Below are 26,945 nucleotides of genomic sequence, written 5' to 3'. Positions count from 1 at the left end.
CTTCCCAGCCCCAGGAGAACATGCCCTGCCCTGTCGGGATGGGGAAATCGCTTTTGAAGTCGAGCCCAGGCCTCCCCACTGCAGACTGTCCACCACCTATTGTTCCAAGGAAGACGTCCCCTGGACAGTGACAAAGACATCCCGTCACTGACTGGACCCACGGTGCTGGGGGCAGGGAGATAGACAGGGTGGTGGGGGGAAAGGCACGTGTCCTCCGAGTGGAGAAAATATTGCAAAGGAAATTTTATTTGGACAATTTGAGGCAAATTGTGCCACATGAAATTGGCAGTTTATGAAACGGTCCATGTATTAAAACACCACCACCACCACCACCCATGGACCTGGTTCTGTGAACCATCCTGGCCACGCCCCAGATCTCCCCGCAAAGTTGCTTCTGTAACCCACCGTAATGGAGATAACGGCCAACTTACTAATCTCTGGTGTTGCAAAGGAGAAAAGTCTAGGATCCAGGGAACAAGATCATTTCTACCATAACCAGGTCAGTTAAGGAAACCTGGAGTAGCCAATATTCTTATACCCACTGGAATGTACTAAAACACCAGAATCCTGTCCAGTTCAATCCCAGAAGGAAAACATGCAGAGAACGGCAGTATTCAGCAATGGGCATTGAAACTATTTTCAAGTCTGGGCAGAAAGCTAGAAATGACTAAATCCGCCAATGATGTTACATTGAACTCTCATCCTAAATGTAATGACCTTACAACTCCTGAAGATGTTTTTTTTTTTCTCCTTTGATCAAAGGAGGTTAGGCCGAGGGTTAAGAGGATACACGGACAGGGCACCACGACGAACAGGAAGAAAGGAAAAGGAGACTCACGAAAACCCCATCTCTAGCCTCAATTCCGCACTTTCCTTTGTAAAAGGGAAGATGATTCACACACTTCTAACTTCACGACACTCAACTCACCATCCAACACTACCTTGTTTATTACATATACTAAATTATAATAATGTAAATCACAAAATGAATTGTATCACAGAATGTGGCTTTTCAGTCCGTGCCAAGAATGTGTTTTCTCCTCCAGTGACTTTCTCTGGAACAAATACCAAGTTGATCAGAATGCCTCCCACTCATCTTCTAGTTTTCCTGGATCAAAACATCGGGAACAGTATACTCAATTGTACCTGTGTGTGTATACGCATATATTTATTTTTGACATCATGTTCTTACAAAGTTTTGGCACGGTGCTCTTTTAACTTACACAATCCTGTTTGGGACGCCGGTTGGTTTCCCAAGCAAATGAAGCTATCGGATATGAGTTGCTTAACAACGCCAACTGGGGTCGGGGAAATTTTACCGAAATATGGATTTTTCTGAACAATTACAATGATATGGTATTTTGGGGAGTCCTCTTGGAGAATGTAAACTCTCAGCAGAGACCTGTCAATCATAAAATCTGGAGTTTATGGTATTTGGGATTTACAACAGGAAAATCATCCACTTCCCTAATGATCAAGGAGAGTCCCCATTTTATACGAGGTAATTAAAGAGACAGTTAAAAAAAAAAAAAAACCACGTAAAATACCAACTCGTACTTATCTTAGCCATCTGCAAAGTTTCTTACAGACACAAACTATTTGACATCACGTTGGACAGTTTTATGAGCTCTCCAGGAATCATATGCTATTTAAACAAGAATGTTTTGCTGTCCCGATATAAAAGTCCAAATTAGCAAATTTAAGGAACTCAACAGAGGAAGTCTCCATATTTGCACGCCACACTTCTCCAGGAGGGCTCACAGAAAGCCAAAGGAAACAGTGGAGGGACACGTAGGTTGTCCTCAGACCTATTCTAACAGCATCACAAAGGATACAATTCCCCAAGGAAAACAAATAGGACAAGGACACAGAAACAAGGCACCAAAAACGTTCTATTTCCCTGGGTCACAGCACGTGGCTTGGTTTCTTCTGGACTCCCTGGGTATAATTAAAGCCCGACGTCGACAACACCGACACCTACTTCACATCTATCAAACCAACCAGAAAAAGTGGAAAAAAAAAAGAGAGAAGCAGCAGCAGCCCAGTTTTACCCAAGAATACACGAAGAAGTGAAGACTGGCCAGAGAGATCCTTGCGCCTGGGTGTTGGTGGCCAGTTTCTGTCCCAGGTACGCTAGGCTGGTCACAGACTCAGGTTGGTAGCTGTGAGGTGATGATTGTTATTCCTGTCCTTTTGGTGCTCTGGGCTTTTGAGCAGTCCAGTCTCCTACACACACAACCCCAGTTTTCCTTCCCACCCCTACTATTCACAGATAGCTCAAATGTCTGCTGATAAACATGGGAAGAATTACTTCCTCCCTCCTTTGCGCCCTTACAGAACTTTGCCTCCTGCTAGCAGAGCATTTCTTGAAGTGCCCTGTGATTAGCTGAGTCCACAATAGTTTCTCCTACCAAATTCCCTGGAGACAGATTCAGCATCTCCCCTAGAGTTCATCTAGAGTCCAACAGAGGGTCTGTCCTATAGTAGGTGTTCAATAAACATCTGTTCAGTAAGTGGGCCAGTGAACAAAGGAGCATTTAAATTACACAAAAGACTAAAAGGAAGAAAGGTAGAATGAAAAGGACCTCCAGCTTCCAATCACTGCACTTGAAAGGATTCTAAAGACAGGATATTTTAAAATATAAAAGAAAAATATATTCTCAAACACAAAACGATAAACAGTCCCATGTAAATTATCACAAGGGCAGAGGACATTATAAATTATGGCTATGAAACTCTAGTCCTTTGAAACCTATGTGGTATTTCCTTTAGTTCTACTCTTTGATCTTTCCTGAGATTTATTTTTCCATCCCAGAGTGGTTCAGGCTGCGGACCAAAGGGATGTGGGGACACCTATGTGCAAAGACACAAAATCTACCCCCTCTTTCCAAACATCCGGGGTCCTCATGTGCAGCTAAAACTTTGATTTCCAGGAAGTGTGCCCAGAGAGCTTTGCTAACCATTCCAAGTGACTTAAACCTCTTCCACCCTCTAACTCTGCCTTGAGCTACGTTTTGCAACCACTTATAATTAATGAGAAAATACGATGGCTTGGTAAGACATACACAAAACTATTTCCTCAGTCAACTGAGGCCAAGTGGAGCTCCTCATGGAGCCACCGTTGCTCCCTCCTCAGAAGAGGCGGCAGCACTGTAGAATGGCCATGGAGCCAGTGGACTCGGGTTGGAACCCACACTAGCTTTGAGCGCTTGGCCATTTATGAATCATGTTGTACCATAGTTACTTCACATGCAAATGGAAAAATAATGGTACCTACCCCAGGAGCACCGCGCAGAGCAAAAACGTCAACACATATAAACAAAAGAGACAAAGAGGGGGCACACATTAAATACTTAGTAATAGTCACGGCTATATGCTCATCATGGAATGGTCTCATCTTTGGTAGAACATTCGAGAAGAGGGGAACATGCTCCTTCTGAGCAGGTCTCTGTGGCAAAGCCACCGCCATTTTGAGCGTGTGGCACTGATAGCAGCATGAAAATCTGATCCTGAAATACGTTCCTACAGGGCATGACATCAAGGAAGGTTTTAAAAGGATACATAATTGTAGTACTGATTTTACGCCAACCCATATGATTGCACAAAAGACATCATTTTGAGCCACGTACCATAGACTGGAGAAAAAATTTTTTTTAAATTTTTTTGATGCTTACTAGCAATGTTTTGGGCCAGGTTACTTGCCTTCCCAAGCATATTTCCTTTTCTGTCCAATGAGATCTGCCACAGGTCACCAGAGCTAATGCTTTTGAGAAAACATCACATATATACAATATATACATAAAAGTATCTAATTATAGATGACCCACATAATCTTTGTATCTTTATTGCTCCCAATTTGCATCTAAATCTGTGACTTGCTGTGATTCACACCATTTTCCAAAATTCTCTCATTACTTTCCCTCTCTTCCACACAAGATCATGTCTGATGGAAGAATTAAAAAAGAAAAAAAAAAAAAAAAGAACCTAAGGCAATCAAAACTACTTTCTGATTCTGAAAAACCCAAACATTCCTAATGAATGAGTTCCCTATTTCGTTGAGCCAAGAATATCTCTTGTAATAAGTATGTGAGGGGGCCAAGAAAGGGTGAATGGTTACCAGAAACCTATACCAAGAAAGTAGGTTATGGAATATGCAGTGTTAGTATCCAGCTAGTTGTACGTGATAGCGACCTCTTTCCCCTAAGTTTGGAATAGTGGAGGATAATCAAAGTATCACGTGATGCTCACTTTTCACTTCGAAAACAGATGGTGAGCAGTATCTGAGAATACTGAACTGTATATCCTCTGGATATTTCTGGGATTAGAGAAGACAAAAAAATTGTCATGAAAATAATAAGATTTCATGTTCTCTCTCCTCTTCGTAACTGAGTAACACAACAAATTAAAGATCAGATGTAAACTTCAAATCGATACCTGGACAGTCCTTTTTATTTATTAGTTTGTTTTTTTTTTTTAAAGATTTTTTCTTTATTTATCTGACAGAGATCACAAGTAGGCAGAGAGGCAGGCAGAGAGAGAGGAGGAAGCAGGCTCCCTGCAGCGCAGAGAGCCCGTTGCGGGGCTCGATCCCAGGACCCCGGGATCATGACCTGAGCCGAAGGCAGAGGCTTAACCCACTGAGCCACCCAGGTGCCCCTATTTATTTGTTTTTAAACAGCTTGTTTGTGCCCCCCAAATCTACCATTAAATTACTGCTGGTTTGTGACTTAAATATTTTGATCTTAAATGACAGGAAAAGAATAATTCACTACCTAAACAGGTAACAAGGAGAGGAAGTATTTCTTAAATTCTGGATTCCCCATGTTCGTAGAGTACAAAGTCAAATCAGCCACAATAAGGAGCTGAAGGAATAACTAAATTTCTGATCCTGCATGGCACTTACTTACATGGTATCACAGATGAAAACAGATACACACACACACATTTTTAGCCTTCAGCAGACTAAGATTCAGAGGGGTGACATTATTTGACAAAGGACATATAGCTAATGAATGCAGCATGGGGATTTGAGCCACATGATCTAAATCCAGAACCACTACCCCCTCTTCCAAAACTGTGCCTCCTCTGTGCCTAACCATTCACAAAGCAGAGTTCCACTACTGGAAAGCCAAACTGAATCCAACTGGCAGTGGTCATTAAGTGTCTGCTTTACCATAAATGTATAAGGAGCCACTGAAACTCTATTAGGAAAATAGCAGGCTGAAGAGGAAGGGAAACAGTATCTTTCATAGATAGATGAAATTTAAGAACTGAAACCTTTCTTCCTGTAACAGTGCTTTCTGGTCAGATGCTGATGTCTGTAACAGTTGTGGATTCACTGTTTCATGAAAGGATGGTCAACAAGTCACTCTTTTCAAAATGCCAAAATTTCTAGAATACACTATATTTATCATGATTAACTCCTATATCCAGACACTCCATTAAAAAAAAAAAGTTACTATATTGTGAAAATCCAAGGTCTACTTTTTTTTTTTTTTAAGATTTTATTTATTTATTTGACAGAGAAAGATCACAGGTAGGCAGAGAAGCAGGCAGAGAGAGAGGGCGAAGCAAGCTCCCTGCTGAGCAAAGAGCCTGATGTGGGGCTCGATCCCAGGACCCTGAGACCATGACCTGAGCTGAAGGTAGCGGCTTAACCCACTGAGCCACCCAGGTGCCCCCCAAGGTCCACTTTTATGAACTCCACTAAAAGCATAGAAAGAAATAACTCAGGGGCTCCTGGGTGGCTCAGTGGGTTAAAGACTCTGCCTTCAGCTCAGGTCATGATCCCAGGGTTCTGGGATCGAGCCCCACATCAGGCTCTCTGCTCAGCAGGGAGCCTCCCTCTCTCTCTCTCTCTCGCTCTCGCTCCCTGCCTCTCTGCCTACTTGTGATCTCTGTCAAATAAATAAATAAAATCTTAAAAAAAAAAAAAAGAAAGAACTCAAAATACCAACCACACTGAAGCAGAGCACCATAGTTGGAGGACTAAAGCTACCCAACTTCAAGACTGACTATAAAGCTACAGAAATCAAGACAGTGTGGCACTAATGAAAGAATAGAAAAACAGATCAAAAGAAGAGAACAGAGAGCCCAGAAATAGACCCATATAAATACAGTCAACTAACCTCAGACAAAGAGGAAAGATAATACAATGGAGCAAGGGCACGCTTTTCAACAAAGTGTGCTGAACAAATGAACATCCGCATGCAAAAAAGTGAACCTACCTTTCATAAAAATGATCTCAAAATGGATCTCAGATCTAAATGTAAAATACAAATTTATACAACTCTGAGAAAATAACATGGGAGGAATCTAGATGAACTTGGTTTGATAATGACCTACGATACAACACTAAAGACACATTCTGTGAAAAGAGTAATTGCTAAAATTTTTAAATTAAAAATTTTGACTGTGAAAGATATTATCAAGAGAATGAGAAGTCACAGACTGGGAGGAAATATTTGCAAAAGAAATACCTGAGAAGGGACTCTGTATATCCAACATATACAAAGAGCCTTTAAACTCAATAAGGACAGAAACAACCCAAATAACAAATAACAGAAACCTCATCAAGAAAATATATACAAACAATAAAAAGGCATGCAAAAGGATGTTCATCACATGTCATCAGGGAAATGCAAGTTAAAATGACATATCACTGCATACCTATTAGAAGGGCCCAAATCTGGAACACTGACAAAACCGAGTGTTCGCATGGATGGTAGGAATGCAAAATGGCGTAAAAAATTGGAAAAGAATTGGAAGTTTCTTATAAAACTATACATTCTCTTACCACACAGCAATCATGCTCCATGGTATTTATACCCAAAGGGGTTGAAAAATATGTGCACAAAAAAGTCTAACCACAGATGTTTAAAGCAGCTCCATTCATAATTGTCAAAACCTGGAAGATATCCTCAGTAGATGAATGGATAAAGTAACTGTGGTACATCCAGACAAGGGACTATTACTCAGTGCTAAACAGAAATGAGCTAAGAAGCCACAAAAAGACATGGAGGAAACAGAAATGCATATTACTAAGGGAAAGGCTAAATACCGTAGGATTCCAACATTACGGCATTTTGGAAAAGGCAAAATGATGGAGACATTTAAAAGGCTAATGGCTGCCTGTGTTGGGGCGGGTGAGGAATGAAGAGCAGGTGGAACACAGGGAATTTCCAAGGCAGCAAAAATATTCCACATGATAGTAAATGATGCATGCACAGGATCACACAATTGTCTAAATCCATAAAATGTACATCACCAATAATGAACGCTGAAAAGAACGATGGACTTTGGGTGATAACAATGCATCCCTTAGGTTCATCAACTGTAACAAATGTACCCCTCAGGTGGGGGATGTTAGTAATGGGGGAGGCAATACATGTGTGGGGCATGGAGTACATCAGAAATCTCTGTAACTCTTTCTTTGAACCTAAAGCTGCCCTGGAAAGTAAAGGTGATTTTGAAAGACAGAAAGAGGACCAAAGAAGAACAAAATATAGTCATGCTGATATTTATAATTTTAATCTTCTAGGAAAAAATGTAGAGCATTCCTCATCCTCTTAGATTTAGTTAACACAAAATGTATTCAAGGACAGCCAAGCTCCGTGAGATCTACAGAAGCAAACTCTCAGGTGGAGAGTTTGGGTAATACATAAATAAGTTAAAAAAAAAAAAAAAACACCCACTTCTTAATTCATCAATATAGGATCTATTTAAAGAGTATATTTGTACACATAGATAGACAATTGAAACAGCTTTAAAACTCACTGTGAGCCCTGGTTATTATAGAACAAAAAGTGTTATCCCTTGACAAGTATAAAATAAATAATTTTGATTCATGCCAATTTAGAATGTAAAGAGAAACTAGAAAAACAATGTCAGGAGATATGAATGTCTACATTAGCAATCGAGATCACACAAAGAGCAAAGAGGAAAAGCTCCCACATGATGTTATATATAGACTAATATAAAAATGATTTACTTAAGAGATAGTGTCGATGTTGGCAAGGAATACAAAGTTATAAACAACGTTTATTCACTTGACTCAACACCAATGCAAAGCTCATACCTAAATGGCTCCATGAATGGTTCACAGGTGCCAAGTCGAAGTTCAAAAATACATTGATTTTGAAACAAGAACAAGGAGAGGCTGGCTCATGGTTCGTACAGCATTCTGAGAAAAAATCTTTCATATAAAGCTTTCTGAATGAGCACTACCTTCCAACTACAGTTTTGTTGGCTTTCATACACACTTAGGTGTATTTTTTCTGCATTTCATCTGAAAATAATCCATAAACTGTCAACAGAGGATTATGTTAAAGAGAAGCATCTGAACACTGGCTAAGGTTGAAACTCGGGTCTTTAGAAGGCCAGTTAAAATTCTCTGGTCTTCAGAGAATACCTGAATAAACTAATCTGCTCATTCCATTTTTAAAGTTTCCAAAAGGAGGGATTCTAAAAGTAATGTCTACTCTTGAACTCAGGTTTTTTTGTTTCTTTGTTTGTTTACTTTATATCAGACTCCTCTCCAATGACCCACTAAAATCTATGACACTGGGTCATTTTTACATAAGTTTCTTTGCTTGGTTTTATGAGAAAAGTCTTCTCCACTGGGTGAGGCAGACTAGTCAGAGTCGTAGAAACCTACTTCCAGTGTGCTTTGAGCATTAAGCACACAAAGGGACATGACCAATCTTGAATACCATGTCATATTCTTTAGGTAATGTAAAATGTAAACATTGTAATGTAAAATGTAACAATTGTAATTGTCTTTAATAAGACAACAAAACTACAACCAAAAGTACTGGACTGAAAAACAGAACTACAATGCTGAGTGAAGTGTTAATGGTAATTCACTCTAAAATCTTAGCTCATAAGTTAAAATGTGACATAACTTCATATTTGGATACAAGGTCCATAAAAATCAAGTTATTCTACCACCTTTACAATTCTAGTTAGTGGCAAAACCAAGACTACACCTCCACTCTTGACGCCTGACCATTTGGTATAACTGGAATGAATTTTTATACCATGTCTAATATATTTAATCAGACCACCCATTCACTCCTTTCTCCCAGCTGGATGTTAATAACTTGTGCTCAGAATTCACCAAGGGTCATGGGATCACAGAATATGAGCTCAGGAGTAGACCAAGCACAAGGCCTAGGAATGCTGAGGGGAGTGTGGAGCCTACGGGTGATGCTACGGACATGCCACCAGCACCACACTGAAGAGGCAGCTAGCTCTCCTATACTGGTTTCAACCAAAATCAGTTGAGAGAGCATCAAATTGTCCATCCCCATCATCAATGAAGAGAAGGCATCATCAAGGGGGGAAAATTTTAAGGAACATTATCTGAAGAGCCATTCCTGCTAGATTAGGACAGGGCAAGGATGATGAAAGGTACAGGTATATTTTCCTTACCTAAGTTCCAGGGAGAACTAAGATAGAAGAAAAACTTGGAGCAGAGATATCGCAAAAGCTCTGAGTGTTCAGGTTTAAGCAAATCACCACTGTTCCACACTTCCGAATTTTCTTACCTAGACTATCATCAAAAAGGGGGCTAGTACTGGAAAGAATTTCCCAGCTCCCACAGCTTAGAACATTGAAACTAGTGATACAGGATGTACAGTATAAAGGATAAAGGAAAAAGTCATTAAGCCAGACCTGGGTAAATGGCCCCATGGATGTCTTGGATGGATGGATATCATGGATGGGTGTGTGGGGATGGATGGATGGATGGATGGATGGACGGATGGATGGATGGATGGATGGAAGGAAGGAAGGATGGATGGACGGATGGATGGATGGATGGATGGATGGGGAAGGGTAAGCAAGAAGAAAAAAGATATGGATCTTGTGTCTTCCATTTTTGTCTTAACAGCAGCTCTCAGGACTGGTCAGTTACAACTGATGGTGGTCAGACAATGGAGATTGTTAGTTCACAGTGTACTCCTGATAATTTAGGGTGAAGGATATAAAATATTTACTCAGGCTACTGGTTGTGTATGCCTCCTCTTTCCCCATCAGGTAAGACAGGTCCAGAGAATGCGCAACGGATTACAAACGGTCACACATATATCTCATCTAATAGAACCACCACCAAAACACAAAAACAAATACCACCGAATACTGTGACTACCTCCATTTGGCAAACGGGGAAAGGAGAACACCAAGAAATGACACAAATTGCCCAGTGCTGAGTAGGTAACTGGAAGAAGGTGGTTTCTAAGGCAGTGTTCCAGACATCAAGGGTCCTATATCTCCTCTCTCTCTCCTGCCCTACGCTTACATGTAAAGAGCTGAGCACAAGAAATTTTTGAAAGCTGGGTTTTTAGGAGAATTTAAAAATTTCAATTCTCCATGCACTTTCTACCCCCGAATTATTATTGGTAATACAGAGTTGGGCCTATACATGACCTCATGGGTCTTTGGAAGTAAAAATAATTTTAAGAAATAAAACAAGATATGAGCTTAACATTTGGGGGTTAGGAATGGAAGCTAATAGTTTTATCTGTTTTTGTTGCAGGACCCAGAGAGCCAAATCTCCAGTGGAAAAGTCAATCCTGTGTTCCAGTCAAATAAATGAACTCTGATACGTCAATCTTTATGAAAGGGATACAAAATACAAATATAAAATTTATAGATGCTGGGAAAAGACAACACTTGGTCACTCAAAGCTCGTGTTTTTCCTTCTACCTAGGCCACAGGAAATTAACATCTATCTTTTTTGAAGGAAGGGTTAGTAATCCAAAATAATGTTCTTTTCACTTCCCAAGTAAAACTTTCTTCAGATAATTGGGGTTTGGAAAGAATGCTGTAGCTTTTTACATCCTGAACCACTGTGAAGATGGGATAATTAGCATTCACTGTTCAAGGTATTAAGTGACCCCTGGCCGTGTTATTCAGAAGACCTGGATTCCAGTTCTCGGGTTATAATGAAGACCGAGAGAGTGAACTTCAAACACGTCTGAACGTCTGTGGGCTGTTTACCCCACAACCAACAACTTCACCTCGAGTCCCAGCTTTTAAACTGCTAAAACCATGGAAACATTAATAATGACCCTTCATTAAACCTCAACTCCCCCTCCCACTTGCACTTCTGACCAATTTACTCACTTCAAAGCAAGTGACAGCATCCTGTTCAGTTAGTCAGTAGGACCTCTGTATCTTCACCGAACACCTTCAGCCAGAAGAAAGCCAGAAGCCACAAAAAACTTCATGATCTCTAGTCTCCTAAGCCAGGCACAGCAATTATGCAACCCCAGTGGTTTTTTTGCTTTCATTTTTCATTTTTTCAGTTGCTATGGGAAAAATCGTATTGGGCAACTCCATCTGCAAGAGGTAATTAGTAACCTCCCAAACACGTGCATGCACGCGTACACACACACACACACACGCACGCGCACACACCTGAAATACTGCGAAGAAAAAGTATACATAATTAAAGAATTTTTCACAAAGAGGCCAAACAACTGTAATCCAAACAATGTATTGCTTAGTTACCGGCAAAAATAAACAAGGGCAATTGTATATTGTCAATTAAACTCAGCATTTTCAGAAGAATTAATGGCAATTAATATCTCCCCATAATTCCGTATTTGTCAGGCTCTACGGGCTACTTTACACAGACCGTATTTGCATAGATAAGCTCCACAAACATAAATCTGTAATTCTGATTTTATGGAAAATAGATCAGAGTAAGAAAGGTTGAGTAACTCGCACAGGGCTCATTGGTTGTAGACCCAGGATTCAATCCAAGAGCCCACAGGCTGCTCATAGCTCACAGTGCCTGACCATGTCCCACGGAAGAATGACAGTGAGCTTCTGGTCTGGTCTACTGACCAGTCCAAGGGACTCGAACATAGCCCTCAATCCCAGGAAACTAAGGAAAATGAAAAATCCATGCCCTTCACCTCGCCCAGGTGCTGCCGCCTGAGGATTGAGGAGGTGCACCTGGCGGACGGACAGTCCCCCAGATGTTCCGTGAGTGATTTCTGCCCATGAGAGCCAAAGGCAGGCAGGGAGCACTGAGCCAGGAGCTGAAATCCCGGCTCCCAGACCAGGGGCGAGAGCAGAGCCTGTAATTAAATGTAAACTTGCCAGCCCCTCTCAACACAGGTGGCAAAAAGTGAATGTCTGGTGGACCGGGACGTATGCAAACCTCAGTGCCCAACCCCAGGGGACGAGTTCAAAGGGACAAGGTCTAGAGGTGAAAGAACCATCACACCTGCTGCCAGGCGCCCCTCCTCTGGGCTCACGGGACCCTCCAGGCACGTCTGTCGCCCTCCCCGAGCACACAAACCCCGTGTTTCTTCTTTAGGGAGGCCTCTTGCCTACTAGGTAGAGCTCAGGGCTGACCTCTGTGGGACTACATGTCCTTGACCAAGTCTGGACCACCTTCTAAGAGGATGGGTCCACCACCTAATAAAGTGACTCTTAGGTGTGGGGCTCTTGAGCACCTGACAGGAGGCCAAACCAAACTCAGAAGTGCTGTAGTTTGAATGCACAGCACATAACAAAAGGCAGAATGAAAAAGTCAACAGTCGCATATGTTTTTATATTCATTATATATGAAAATAACATTCTGGATCTATCATGTTGAATGATATATACTGTTAAATTAATTTTCCCTGTTTTGCTTCATTTTTTTTCACATGGCTACTAGAAATCTTAAAATCACCCACATGGCTTACATTATGTTTCTATTCTGTATGAACAGAAATGGTTCTTTAGTCCATTAATACTGTTGAATGAATGATTGAGTGCATGGATATTGACAAGATTAGCAGTAATCTTTTTATTTATTTTTTTCTATTTCTTTTAAGGATTTTCACTTCTAAGTAATCTCTCCACCCAATGTGGGGCTCCAACTCATGACCTCAAGATCAAGAGTTGCATGTTCCACCAACCAAGCCAGCCGGGCACCCCCAGCAGTAATATTTTAAAACCAACAGAGAAATAGCCAGTAGGAATGGTTAAAAGGCAGTGAGGCATCGCTGGTTTCTGAAATAGCTTCTAGCTGGAGCTACATTTCATTCTGAGTCATTTGCTGCTGAGAAAATGCTTACTAATCACCCAGGACTCAGAAAGGATGAGCGGGCGACAGACTGTCTGTCGGCCAGGCCACACCACGGAGACCCAGCTCAACCTCCAGTCCTTCGGGCGAGACGGAGCCGTGCAGGCGACCAGGCAGACACACTACAAGGAACTGTCCCGGGGAGATGAAGGAGCTAGTCTGGGAAGCTGCTCCTTGTGCCAACCTCCCTACTCTCTCAATCCAACTATGGGCGTTTACTACCTTCTTTCAAACTTTTTAAGAAGATTCACTGCAAATCAAAACCACAACATCACCTCACACATATCAGGATGACCCCTCTAAGAAATAAAACAGTAGTTATTGAGGATGCGATCGAACTGGAACTCTCTTGGGCACGGTTGTTGGGAATGTGAAATGCTACAACCGGTATGGAAAACAGCATGCAGGTTCCCCAAAAGTTAAAAATAGCACGACCGTACAACCCAGCTGCCCCACGTCTCAATATACATCCAAAGGGAGGAGGGAGGACTGAAAACAGGATTTCTGAGTTATACACGCGCACCCTTGTTCAAGTTCATTACAGCCCGAAGGTCCAGCCATGGATGAACGGATAAACAAAACGGGTAGATACATACAGTGGAACATTACTTGGCCTTAAAAAAGGAAAGTATAGCTGGAGGACATTATGGCCATGACATAAGACAATCTCAAAAGCACAAAGACTGTATGATTCCATGTGTACGAGGTCTCCAAAGTAGTGAAACCCATAAAAACAAAAAGTAGAAAGGCAATGGCCAGGCTCAGGGGAGGGGGAAGGAAGTCGTTGTTCAATGGGCACAGAGTTTCAGTTTCACAAAATGCCAACGTTGTAAAATCTGTGGCACGACAGTATAAATAATACTTCACATTGCCAAACTGTACACTTAAAAAGGATCAAAATGACTAATTTTATGGTGTGTTGTTACTACAGTAAGACCAGAAGACAATGGATGGCATGAGGAATTCTACGGCTACCAAAGAATCCACAAGGGGGATCCAGCAGCAACAGAACACTGAGTCACCGTCTCTGACCAAAATAAAAGCAGAAAATGTGCTGAAATCGTTGCGCACCAAAAGCAGCCATACGCTCCACAGCGGAACGGTGGAAACAAGCCAACGCCTGCCCACACATGAACGGGTAAGCAAAATGCGGCACCCACATACAATGGAATGCTACTCAGCCTTAAAAAGGATGAAATTCGAGGACCTGCTCCACGGTGGGTCGACCTTGAAGACACTACTGAGTGAAATAAGCCAGGCACAACAGGTCAATGACTGCATGACCCCACTATTATAGAGTATCCATCTGGAGTTCACAAAGACAGAAAATAGAACAAGGGATGCTGTCCATGGCTTATGGCGGTACGGGGGAAAACAGGAAGTTCTTGTTTAAAAGGTAGAGGTTGAGAAGTTTCAGGGGTGCCTGGTGGCTCAGTCAGTTAAGTGTCTGTCTGCCTTCGGCTCAGGTGGTGATCTCAGGGTCCCAGGATCGAGCTCCCCATCAGGCTCTCTGCTCAGCGGGGAGTCTGCTTCTCCCTCTCCCTCTGCTGCTCCCCCTGCTTGTGCGCTCCTGCTCTGTCAAATAAATAAATAAAATCTTCAAAGAAAAAAAAAAAAAAAAAGAGGTGGAAGTTTCAGTTCGGGAAGAAGACAAATGTTCTGGAGCTGGGCCGCGTTGCTGGTCGCACACACTACGAAAGCACTTACAAGCGGTTCCAATAATGTATTTTAAGTTGTGTCTGTTGTACCACAATAATAAAAAGGCAATCTGACAGGAAAAGAAGGGCAAATCAAGGAGGTGAGATTCCAGAGGCAGGAAGGAAGATTAGAATGGCTCCCGGATCCTGGAAAAGGAAATTCTCACACCCCCGCCCCCCATCAGTGCCCGGAAATGTAGATGCATCATCACCCCTCTCTAAAGAAGACGGTCTCTATGTCAACCTTTTGTCTTCTGTTAAGTGTACACCCTTTTCATTTTGTTGCTCAAACCTGCAGCGAGATTCCAAAACCAGACTCAGGGTACACACACGAAGGAGAAGGAGAGACCGCACGTGCACGTACTCTGTTTTTGGAAAGAATTATCTATCTCTTCTAATCCACCATTTATATTCTTAGGCAGCGTCTATCCTTGTCCAAGCCTAAGTCAGCAACAACAAATTCAGTAGTACTGATGGCAAAGAAGATGCTTCCAGATGCTATAATGTTATTTCTAAAAATTATCTAGCAAGGCGAGAAAAGACATTACGCAGCAGACAAGGGGCAACACACTTTTTAAATTACCATATTTTTAATGGCAGCTTAATATGATTAACACCATTTCCCAGATGAGGAAACTGAGTTTAACAAAATACGTCCAAGAGAAAGGTGAACTCTCTTGGACTACTGGTGGGAGTGAAACTGGTGTAGCCACTCTGGAAAACAGTACGGAGCTTCCTCAGGAAGTTACAAATAGAGCTCCCCTACCACCGCAGCAATTGCCCTACTAGGAAAACAGCACCACCAAGTATTTACTGAAAGAATACAAATATACTGACTCAAGGGGATATGTGCACCCCAATGTTTACAGCAGCATTATCAAAACCTGCCAACTTATAGAAACAGCCCAACTGACCATCGGCTGATAAATGGATAAAGAAGTCAGGAGTCTGTATGTACCTACATATACACAATGGAAAGTTACTAGACCATTAAAAAATGAAAACCAATGCATTCTCAGTGACATGGACAGAGCTAGAGAGTATGATGTTCAATGAAATAAGTCAGAGAAAGACAAATACCATATGACTTCACTCATTTGTGGCATTGAAGAAACAAAACAAAAACAAAACAAAACAAAACAGACTCTTCCGCTCTAGAGAACACACTGATGGTCCCCAGAGGGGAGGGGGGAGGGGGAAGGGGGAAACAGGTGGTGGCGATGGAGGAGGGCGCTTCTCCAGATGATGATCAGATGAGGTACGGAAGTCATGAATCGCTAAATTATACCTGAAACTAATACGACACTGTTCACGAACTGGAATTTAAGTAAAAACTTTAAAAATATATGCATCCAAGAATACAAGGGACAGGAGGTTTTTCACGCAGGTCTGGTGGATTCCAAACGAGGCCTCCTGACTGCTGTGAGGGCACGCTTTGTAAACTGAGGACACCTCCATAGGAGGAAAATTAGCAAATTCGAAGCAAGCAGAAGAGCTAGCAGGGTTAAGGCTGAGCAGCCGCTGACTAGCCAAGTCCATTGCCATCGCACGGGTGACCCTGATTCTGCCACATGCAGGTTTGAAACCTCGCATCTTAGGAAGACTGAGCACCAGGTCAAGGTGAACGTCTTTCTTAATTTCAAAAACTTGGCCTCATAAACAGGAATCAAAAGAAAACTCAATCTACGGCTAAGGAATTCAGTCTGGGAAGGAAGGTTAATCTCTCCTGCAAGGTCCTTTTCCCCAGGTTATGTATTAAAGGAGTTCTGTAAGAGGAGGGAAGAAATAAGGGGAAACAGAAACCGATTCCACATGTGTATCATCTGTAATGATACTTTCCACAAAATTATTGGTGCTTTCTAAAATACTGTACGTTATATAAAAGTCAAGCCATGGTATAGGCATCGTCACCAGAGGACGTGATTGTGAACACACACCTGTAACTGATGGCTGCCCTCTACCCAGCTTCCAATCTTAACGTGTATCCATGGGCCACAGAGTATTGGGTAATTTGCTGAAAATGGGACAGAAAACCCACTAAGGAGCAACGGCTTCCTGAATCTGTTCTCTTCATTCCCAATCTCACCTGAAAATCCAGAAAATTACCTTCAGACATATCCTTGAATCAACGCCTTTCCTTGCACGAGAAGCTTCAAGCTACACAGACTTCTCCATTTCCTCTGCTCCTTCCTTTAAGGGTTATTACTTCAGAACCTCCCAAATTTCTACCCCTCCCAACAGTGCTTTCTCACACATGACACCCTCCCCACCCCCAACTCTCTGTATCCATTTTTAAGCGCCCAGAAAACACAAGACGGGGAAACAAAGGGCAAATGCCAGTCTGTGACCTCTGTCTGGACTTAGCCAAGCGTGATGTGTGAATCAGGTGTATGGAATGGAAGTTTCCATGGCAACGAGACTGCAAGGCAGGCCGGAGAGTCACATACTCTTTCTACCCAGGTAAGAGAAGCAATGAGGCCACCTCAGGGATGCTGAAGGGGAACAGGCAAGTTCAGAGCTCTCCTGGGACTGTAAGGACCCCAGCTTACAGGGGTCCTATAGAAGGGCCTTAAAAGGACCTATACACTAGGGTCCTTACAGTCCCATTATAGGTGGAGCTCCTTCCTCCACATTCCAATCTTGATTCCTTCCCACCAGCCCTTTGGGATAATCTATCATCGCTTTTATGGAAAGATAGGGAAGGACAAATTGAAGAATTATTCTCTAAAGGGAGTTACTTGTGAGAAAAATGTAGAAAGGACTACAAGAGGCAAGAGTTTTCCTTACACAGAAGAAAAGCAGCTCTCTTAGACAAAAGTCCAGCTACCCTGGCCAGCCTGACTTCACTGTCTGTCAGAGACACATCTGTCTTCACCAGGCTGCTCTGCTTGACCTTGAAGCTTGACCATGCAGTGTGTTCTTCCTGGTGAATCCCATCTATAATGAAAAGCTCCTGAGCTACATTTCATTTTATAACTTTTTTATTAATGTTAGCTATATGCTGGTACTTTCCCAGGATTCTAAACTTTAAGGACAATATTTTTTTAAAAATTAAAAAAAAAAAAAAAAAAGGCTTGCTTTTTTAGACCCAAGGCTTGAAGACAAAGGAAAAAGTATGCAATTTTAAAGAAATCAAAGTTGCCCTTGGTTATCCATCTGGAGAAAGGTAATAGCCCACAGGCCAGATATGCATGGACAGTATGGCTTTTGAAGCCAGTTTCCTAACAGTGGACTCACAGATGTTATAAGGAACCACAGCAAGGTGTGAGCATTTGTCTCAGAATTGTATAAGACAGCAAACTACCCTGCTCCGCACTCCGTGATGTGTAGCTTTGCTCTAGAAGATGTAGCTTTGCTCTAGAAGAAGGCTTCTGATTCCGTCAAGACACTATTCCAGAGACGGAAGAAAAGGTCACCTGTTACCCCTGCTAATGGCTCTTCTTTGGCAGACCATCCTTCCCTCGCTTCAGAGGAACCTTCTCACGTGGCCAACCTGGACCTGTCCCTCAGGCTCTGTACCCTTTCATGGGTCCTTTCTGGTGCTCTGAGAAGCTCAAATCTCTAACCACGGATTCCAACGCCACAGGTGATCTGCCTTCCTTTTGACGTTCATCTTCAGCCATTTCCTAATTGGCTCACTAGTTTCCAGGCAAATTCAACAATTTTTGAGCTCCCATATACACCACCGGCCTCTCTCACCTTTGACCTGTTAGGTCATGAATTCCTGCAAAGAACACTGCACCCTCTCCCCAGTATCTAAGCTAAGACATCCTTCCCCTCCGCGAAGTTACCTCCATGCCAGAATACCAGCCTTAAAGTCCTTCGAGGTCTATCCATAAGGAGATCATAAAGGCAGCTTTGCATCTAGAACCCTATCTGACTGGAAGGCGGAGCAGGAAGTGAGCTTTGCTCACCTTTGTCTCAACATGGGGCCCAGCCTGCCTGCAGGAGGTGGTCTGTCGAGATCTGCCCAAACTGAGTGAACCAGTGAACGAGCACGTGAGCCAACAGAGAGGGCCTCAATGGCAGGCATGGCGGGACTGATCACAAGGAACAAGGACCACATCTGCTGTTAGTCCTTGAGTTCTCAGGAGAGTTTCTTAACTTCAGCGAACCTCAGACATACACATTGACGTCAGTGTGGCCATGCCTGTCCGAGACTATTTAAAGCATCAAAGGAGAGCACGTTTGGGAAATTCATGGTGAAAGTGTCATCTGTGGATAACAGCACTTCCAGGAGAAGATGAAGACAAGAGAAAGGAGAGCGGGAGTCAGGAATCTGGAGGGATCCGTGCCGTCGGTCTAGCGAGGGGCTGCAGAAATTCAAGGTGGGCCTCCTCAGACAGCACGTGCTGAATTCGCAGAGATCACTATGTTCCTCTTTCACCCACTGTGCGCAGACATCCTTATGACCCTCAAGCTTGCACTTATATACCATGTTCATGTCTACCAAACACTACCACTAATAGTTTGTAGGTCTTTGTTTATTGCCTTTCCGATTATTAAATACCCTCTTTCCCTGTGCTACATGTATATCCTGCCATCCTTTCATAACTACGCTAATTGTCACCCACAGCAATGAAGTTGCCTTTTGTTTAAGATGGACGCCCACCATGAGGCTCGAACTCAGGACCTCGAGATCAAGAGTCACCTGCTCTACCGACTGAGCCAGCCAGGTGCCCCCTCTGTGAAGCCTTTTTTGAGTAAACTAGCTCACATCCATCTCTCCCCTCCCGATCTCCTAGGGCATCAAGAACCCACATTCCGCTGTTCAGTGCTTGACCTCGAAAATCTTCACAAATATAGGCCATTTCCCCTTTCTAAAAAATGGGGAGGACCTCCCGCAAAGAGGAGAGCCAAGTCTGGGTTATAAAATGTGGAGCTGTGGCAAAGAAGGAAAGACGTAAGCAGCATATTGAGAATTAGAAAATAGCACTAGTGAGGTTAGCAAGAGAACAAAAACGTCCCATGAGAAATGACGGGAAAATGTCTGCTTGCTGATTCGTTTCTGAAGACTCTGAAATTCTGTGGTAGTGGAACAGGATACGATGTGAGGAGGACATGGGGTCGTGCTTGAGAGAAAGGGCGGCAAGCAGGGAAATTGGGCTCCACAATGAGGATACCAAGTGATCTTCAATCCTGAATAAGAAAACGAACAATAAGATAGAAAAAATGGAAAAGCAAAAGGAAATAGAGACAAAACAGACAAATTACCACCAGTGAGATCAATCGACAACATTTTGCTGAGCATTCGGTTCCCCGTGTTCTTCCTGGTATTACTTAACCTGACATAATAAACCACCATGACCACAATTAGCCCAGTGGAAAAGTCATGGGGAAATTCTGGGATGAACTTATCAAGAATTACAACAGGACCATTAAATACCATGTTTATTATTATAGAAGAAAAATTAGAATTCAAAATGCATATACAGTGAGATCCTACTTACATAAAAATGCATACAGACATAAGCACATAGAAATAAATACTAAAAAAAAATCCAAATTCTCTCTGGTTTATATAATTATAGGTTATTTTTATTTTCTTCTGGAGGTCTTCCTGTATTTTCCAAATTTTCTACACTAAGCATGGATTACTCTGTAATTAAAAATTATATTTGGATATTGAAACATGAAATAGACATTTTAATTGGAATTCTATTTAGAGAGAGGTCCATGGAAAGTGAACATAATCCCCACTCTCAGCTGCCTAGTAATGGAGCTCCAGTTCCCCCAGAGAAGAGCACATTTCCCTTCTCAACCTTGTGACTACGTGTGACACTGAAGATATATAGGCTTGTTCCATCTACATTTTATTGTCCACAGGAAATGACTTGTAGAAATCCCTTCACCACCGTTTCTTCCATAAGAAGGTATTTATAAGAAGAGTAAATGTCAACTTTATTTCGGGTCTTGATTTTTCCAGAAGGCCTGAACTCCATGAACTACCCAACTTCTGCTCTTTCCCTGCTCTGCCATGCCATCTCCATCTCTGTCTCCTACCATGCACAGGTGGACATCTTAAATATTGCCCCCGGACCAAGATGGCGGCATTCTCTTTGATTTCTTATGTACTTTCCATGACGTTCAGAGTAGCACCCTCGATTCAAACAGAACTTCTGAGTTTCACAAATACAACTCATGTTTTGTTGTACCTTCAGCATATTTACAAGCACCCCAGGAAACAACTGGCGGGTCAGAAGTCAGCACAGTCATTCCACATGACATGTGATGAACCACTTTCTCAGGGCAACTCTTTGGCCCACGCTAGGGCTGGTGGCAGGAAGCAGAAGCTGGCATCAGCCCACCGCTGGAGAGAGGGGGGAAAGTGGTGGTAACTTTAAATGAAAGAGAGAAGTTTGAAATGTTTCTATTACCAAACCAGGCAATTAAAACATTAAATGTGAAATCCGAGGCACTGTAAATTTCCTAATATGGTATGAGTACTGAGTTTCCCAAATGATGCTTTCTCATCTTACAACATATCAAAGAGCATGCCAAAACCCCAAAGAAACATTTCCATTTTGAAAACAAAAATAAACCACACACATCCACATGCTATTAATAGTGTTGTCTTGCCTTAAAGACCCTGTATCCTCAGTCAAAAGAAAAAAAAAATCCCACTGCAGTTTACATAAATGTTAACATTATTGAAAACTCCTGTCCAAAGTAAACTGCACACGGGTAGGTGCGTTAGGTGGGACTGAGGCAAAAGTAATCAAAATCCCTTCTATATTTTCATTTCTGGAGACCAAATGTTATGTTCCTCATCGCCACACCTAAGGACTTTGTAAATACGTTCTACATCTTTAGCAGCATTTCTTAAGAGAGTGTAAAAGAAGGAGACCTGGCAGGAGATACACAGGTTCAAGCCAACTCCACAATATTTGCAGACCTGCGAGAAAGGGTTACAAGCTTACAGTGGAAACTGCAGAAGGACGTGCCAGTGGAAGCAAAGGACATGTCAAAGATCCCAAAACTTGGACGATAAACTCTTGAACCTACCACCATGGAAAGGAAAAATGCTGTCCCATGGAATTTTATGTTTAGAGACAGGAAAAGGCTGTTCGATGTGGTGCTCTTCTTCCTTAATTCACATATCCCCGAGCTGCTGTGTATGTGCTCAGCAGTAAGTCAGATGCTTGGGGTGAGTACCATGGGACGTCTATGACACAGAATCTGGTCATGGGATGGTTCCATGGTGGAGAGAGGAAAAGAACCAACACATAAGACAACACGGGATTGTTGACTCCATCCCAACAGCTTGACCATGCAACTAAAATGGCCAGTTCAACCCCAGGGTCTTTTGGAGAAAAGAGCTGTTAACATCTGCGTCCAGGAACTACCTTCAAAGTTTAAGCTCTAGTTCATGGGTCCCAGGATGTCTATACAAGACCAAACACATGGGAAAACCAGAATGATACAGGGAACAAACCCATCCTTGACCGGGCGGGGTGAGGAGGAATGAAGAATACCAACTCAAACAGAACTAGGACGAAGAAAAAGGAACTATGGTGAGTGGTGAGATGGAAAGATCACTTCTTTCAAGCCAACAGACCCAACTTCTGACCCTAACCCGGCTACTTCCTTCTACAAACCGGGCACATGAATCTCTATTTCTAACCCCTTTATTTATGAAACCTTCACCTAGGGCTCTACGGGAGGAATTCTTCTAAGCACTTTACATTACCGTATTTAATCTCAACAACGAGCAACTGAGGCGGGCACTGTATTATACTCACTTTACAACAGGGAGACTGAGGCATGGAGAAGTCACATCCTCTAAGAGCGGAAAATTTATCATTAAATCCTGGTGGAATGGCGCTAAAGTCTGGAGCTCTAAAGCTCGACATTGTCTCACTTACAGAATACTTACTTTTCCAGGCTGGGTTGTAGAGTCCATGAAATGCACACAGAGCGCCCGGCCCTGGCATTTAGTAGAAGCCGACGGATAGACCTCCCTCCTCCCACTTCTCTCTACCCTCTCCCCACACCGTGGGAGGCTGGCGGCAAGATTCTACACACACAGAAAAGCAGCTACGTCCATCAGCAAAGGCTCAGGGACTCCAGGGCAAGCTAGAGAGCAACCCTCTGTCTTTATCCCCCGAGGCCTGGAACAAGAGCTCTAACTCAGGCGGAGATGTCCAGCATTTCCAGACAGAGCCTGCCTCTATTTATTATAATCTGCATTCAAGGCACAAGCACTGGAGACAAGCCTTAGGGAAACCAAAAGGTTTCACGAATTTTGTACTTCGACCTCTCCATGTGTATGTCAAACACAAACACACCACACATACACACACAACACACACACCACCACCACCACCACCTAAAACGTACATCGTATCTACCAGAGGGAGACAATGATCCCCATTCCAGAACCTTCCATTCCCTGGGAACTGGCAGAGTGTCTGTATCAGGCTGCAGCGTGCTTTGAAAGAGCTTGGATACCGATAAGGAGCTAAAGGACAGAGCCCCTTTTGAAAATTACTCAGGATAAATGAGGCCCAGGGTCCCTGGGGACCTGGGTTGTAAAGCATGAGAAAATTTTGTTTTCCAGCCCTTTGGTGGTATTTTCATGAACTGATGATAATAAAATAGAGTAAAGAGATTATTTTTGTATGTTGTTATTCCTCTGAATAATCATTGAGAAAGGTGCCCATGTTACCAGCTCAGGGACTTACCTACTCGGGCAAGAGCCCACACAAAATAGGGGCTCTAATACGATTAGAATTTTCTATGTGTACAACCCGTCCACGGTGATAATTACAAGAAGTTTTCACATGCTCCCAAGTTAGCAGTGCTCTCTCTACCCGCCCCCCCCCCAACTTCTTCCTCAATTAATGAAAAGTCTTCTTTAATGCAGGAGAACAGCCTAAGACCATGACTTCACTGCAAGGGGGGGAAAAAAAATCACTGCAATGAAATCTTGAAACTGACCCTGAGAATGTGCCGACACGGTTTAAAAGTAATTAAGAAGGAAAGCTGACTTTCTACGTTTTTCAGCCTCAGTCACCGTGGCTACTGGGTTCAAGGACGCCTGCCAAATCTTGCAAAATTACAGCACTCCTATCCATGCGGTTTCTAAAACTATAAGCTTCTATTGTGAAAAGGCTTGATCTTCTGCTTTAGAAATTCAGCAACTGCCGGGCCACTCTCCATGGCGGGTTGCTAAGAGAGACTCCACAAAGCGCCCAGGTGCACACACCAGGAATCAAGCTCTTCATTCATGTTCATTACAGTTCAGCACAAGGGAGAGACAGAGGCCAAGGAGGCATCTTTGCAAAATGCTCGTTAGGAAGGGCAGTTTTCTGTCGGGCCAACAGGAATGCAATCCTCGAACTCGCTCGTCTGCAAAAGTACCCCCGACGGGAGGTAGGGCCCCTGAAATCACAGGCCAGCCACAGCCAGGCTCCAGGGCTCAGCCCGGAGCATTTACAAGAGGGGAGACAGGAACAGAATAGGAAGTAGTTAGCAGCTCCAGAGGAAGATGAGGATTTTCAGACTCGGAGGACCTGTGTGAACAATTCCTCCTTCCTTCTGACTTCAGCCGGTTACCCCCTCGCCCCGGGAGATCTGTTATCTTCTGAGTCATTGTAAAAAGCCATTAAATGGGGCATGAGAGAGGGTGGGAGGGACTCTTCTTCTGTGTGTGTCTGGGAGTCTGCGGAAGCCGGAAGCCTGACAAACCAGCTGCAAACAACAAAGCTGGAAAGGCGCACCATAAGCTCCCACCCCCCAGACAGTGAGAAACTGCATTATCCTAAGGGATCCCGGCCACCCATGCTCAGCCCCGATAAGTGAGAACCTTCTAAGCTCTGGCCAATAGGAGACCTGCCGCCACCGCCGCTCACAGAAGCCCTGGGTGGCCTCCGTCCCAGCCGCTGCAAATGGTTCCAAGGCAGAAACGCTGCGGCTGGGTGGAGCTCAGCAATGCCGTGGGTGGGAGAGAGGCGGGGTGGGGGGGGGGGGGTGTTGGGGGGGTGGGGGGGGGGGAAAGCTGCCCCCCCCCACCACCAGGGGCTCCAGTCCCCCGTCCTGGGGCTTTAGAAAATCCGGGGTCTCCAGGCTGATCCCTAAGGCCACGGGTGGCAGCTGGCCTCACCACCAGTCCTCAGCCAGAAACGGACACTGTGCCTTGGAGATTCCAGAAACTGTGTGGATATTTCCCCGCCTGGCAATCCTGAGTGCTCTAGGAGCACTGGTATAATTAATGCCACTTGGTGAAAGATGGGGGTTATTCCAAATTCAGTCCCACAGAAGAAGGGAGCCTTGCCACACACCCTCCACGGCATACACAGAGCCCCTCAAGACATTCCCTTTAAAGACTCCGGCAAATCCCATCAAGAACTTCCATTTGTAGTAGCATTTCCAAGTCCAAAAAAAAAAAAAAAAAAAAAAAAAAGGTATTTACTCTAAGTGAAAAAAAGAAAGGCTTAACATTGGAGGAAACATATATGAACATTATAGTCTGAACCCACTTTGGGGATCTTGTCGTTTGCATGAAGAATTATCTAAGTAGGAAACAATCGTTGCCGCTAGGACCTACTGTTACTTTGTCACGTTTCCTATTGTCACGAGTTGTGTTTTGGAACGTTTTCGGGTCTGTAGTGGATGCCGATGAGGCATATCCCATGGACAAGAAAGACAATCAAGAAGTTATCTGACCACAAAGCATTCTTTCGCTCCCAGACCACGCAACCCCTTTGCCGAACCCAACTCTGTACAGACGTTCTTTTGAAAGAAAGTATGTAATTTTTTGTTGACGCGCGCACACACACGGGTGTCAGTGTGAACGTGCGTAACAAATGAGAAGGGACACAAAAGCTGGAAAAATTCCCACTAAAATCGGACTTCTCGCTCCTCGAGGAGGGCTGCCGACATTTCGAGCCAAACCCGAGTGGGCATTGGTGGTAAAAATTAAAAGTAAGTCGTCTGGCATCCAGATGAGAGAAATGGAGGTTAAAAGTCGGGGAGCTGTTTTGCACTTGGCCCTTGATTTGCTGTGGGGCCTACATCAAGCTGTCCTACACCTCTGTTGTAACATCTGCAAAATGGAGATAACACTTCACGCTGCCTACCTCAGAGAGTGGTTAGAAGATTAGATACCAAAAAAGAAAATCCTCAAAGCCCTTTGAGTTTCTCATAAATATAAGACATGCAATGTAATAAAATACCAGCAGCCCTTTACAAAAAAGTCCTAAGACGTTCAAGCCTCGAGGAATAGGAAACAGACGCAGGCAATTCTGTGAGGCTGACGCCTCCCTGGGCATAACATTTAAAACCAGGCAGGCGACGCGCAATTCTGTCTCCAGCTTCCAGGGAAAACATGGGGAGGATACCTCCAATTCGGATCTACTCCGACAAACAAAATACCCAGGGAAAAGAAGAGAAAAACAAAACAAGGTGTTGTTCGGACAGATCGCCAGAAAGTTGAAAGAACTGACCCTGACAGACAGAATTCCGAATTCCCACCTCAAGGTGCAGTTCTACAAGACGACGGGGCCTTGACTACGGTTTCCGGCCCGGTCAAGTCTCATATTAAGGCAAACTGGTTCCACAGAGGAGTACGCGTTATGACCCCCCGACAATGAATAAATATTAAGTGCAGAACACAGAAATTAGAGTATTTTTAATCAATTGGTACTGGGAACAAAAGCCAAAATGGGCAGAACAAAGGCAAAGCGATCATGGGGGTGGACACCCAGCGGAGCAAGCAGAAGCCAGAGAACATCAGTGGCCCCAGAAGCCAGAAGGACGAGCAGCAGAAGCTCACCTGAAGAAAACGATCACTTCAGGACTCATAAAACAATTGGGAAAAGACCCTAAGAGACTCCAAATTATGGAACATTCGACATTGGATCTGTATCATTAGGCCAAGCACGTGTTGTGTGTCACACATCACGAACTGTACAACATGAACAACCGTCACCAAGTACAGAGGAAGGGAAGAGTGCGTGCTGGGTTGGCTAACAGCAGCTCCTGCCTCCCCGGATGTCCAGATACGCCCTAGTTCACCGAAGCATTGCGGAGACCATCCAGGAGGCCCCGAGTGGCAAGGCCTCTGCGGGAGATGGAGAGGGAGCAACAGCGGGTGATATTTCTGAAAGGGGACCTGATATTTTCTGTCACTTGATATCCGTGACTGAGGCCAATGGCCC

General features: G+C 43.5%; 1 protein-coding gene across 1 annotated transcript in view; it reads right to left on the bottom strand.

Annotated features, from left to right (window-relative positions):
- The window catches only part of LOC116589225, a 169,517-nt gene that overhangs the window by 30,481 nt on the left and 112,091 nt on the right, over positions 1-26,945 (bottom strand).

This window comes from Mustela erminea, chromosome 4 (assembly GCF_009829155.1).
Source record: "Mustela erminea isolate mMusErm1 chromosome 4, mMusErm1.Pri, whole genome shotgun sequence".
Classification (NCBI taxonomy): Eukaryota; Metazoa; Chordata; class Mammalia; order Carnivora; family Mustelidae; genus Mustela; species Mustela erminea.
This window is presented reverse-complemented; position numbering and strand designations above follow the sequence as displayed.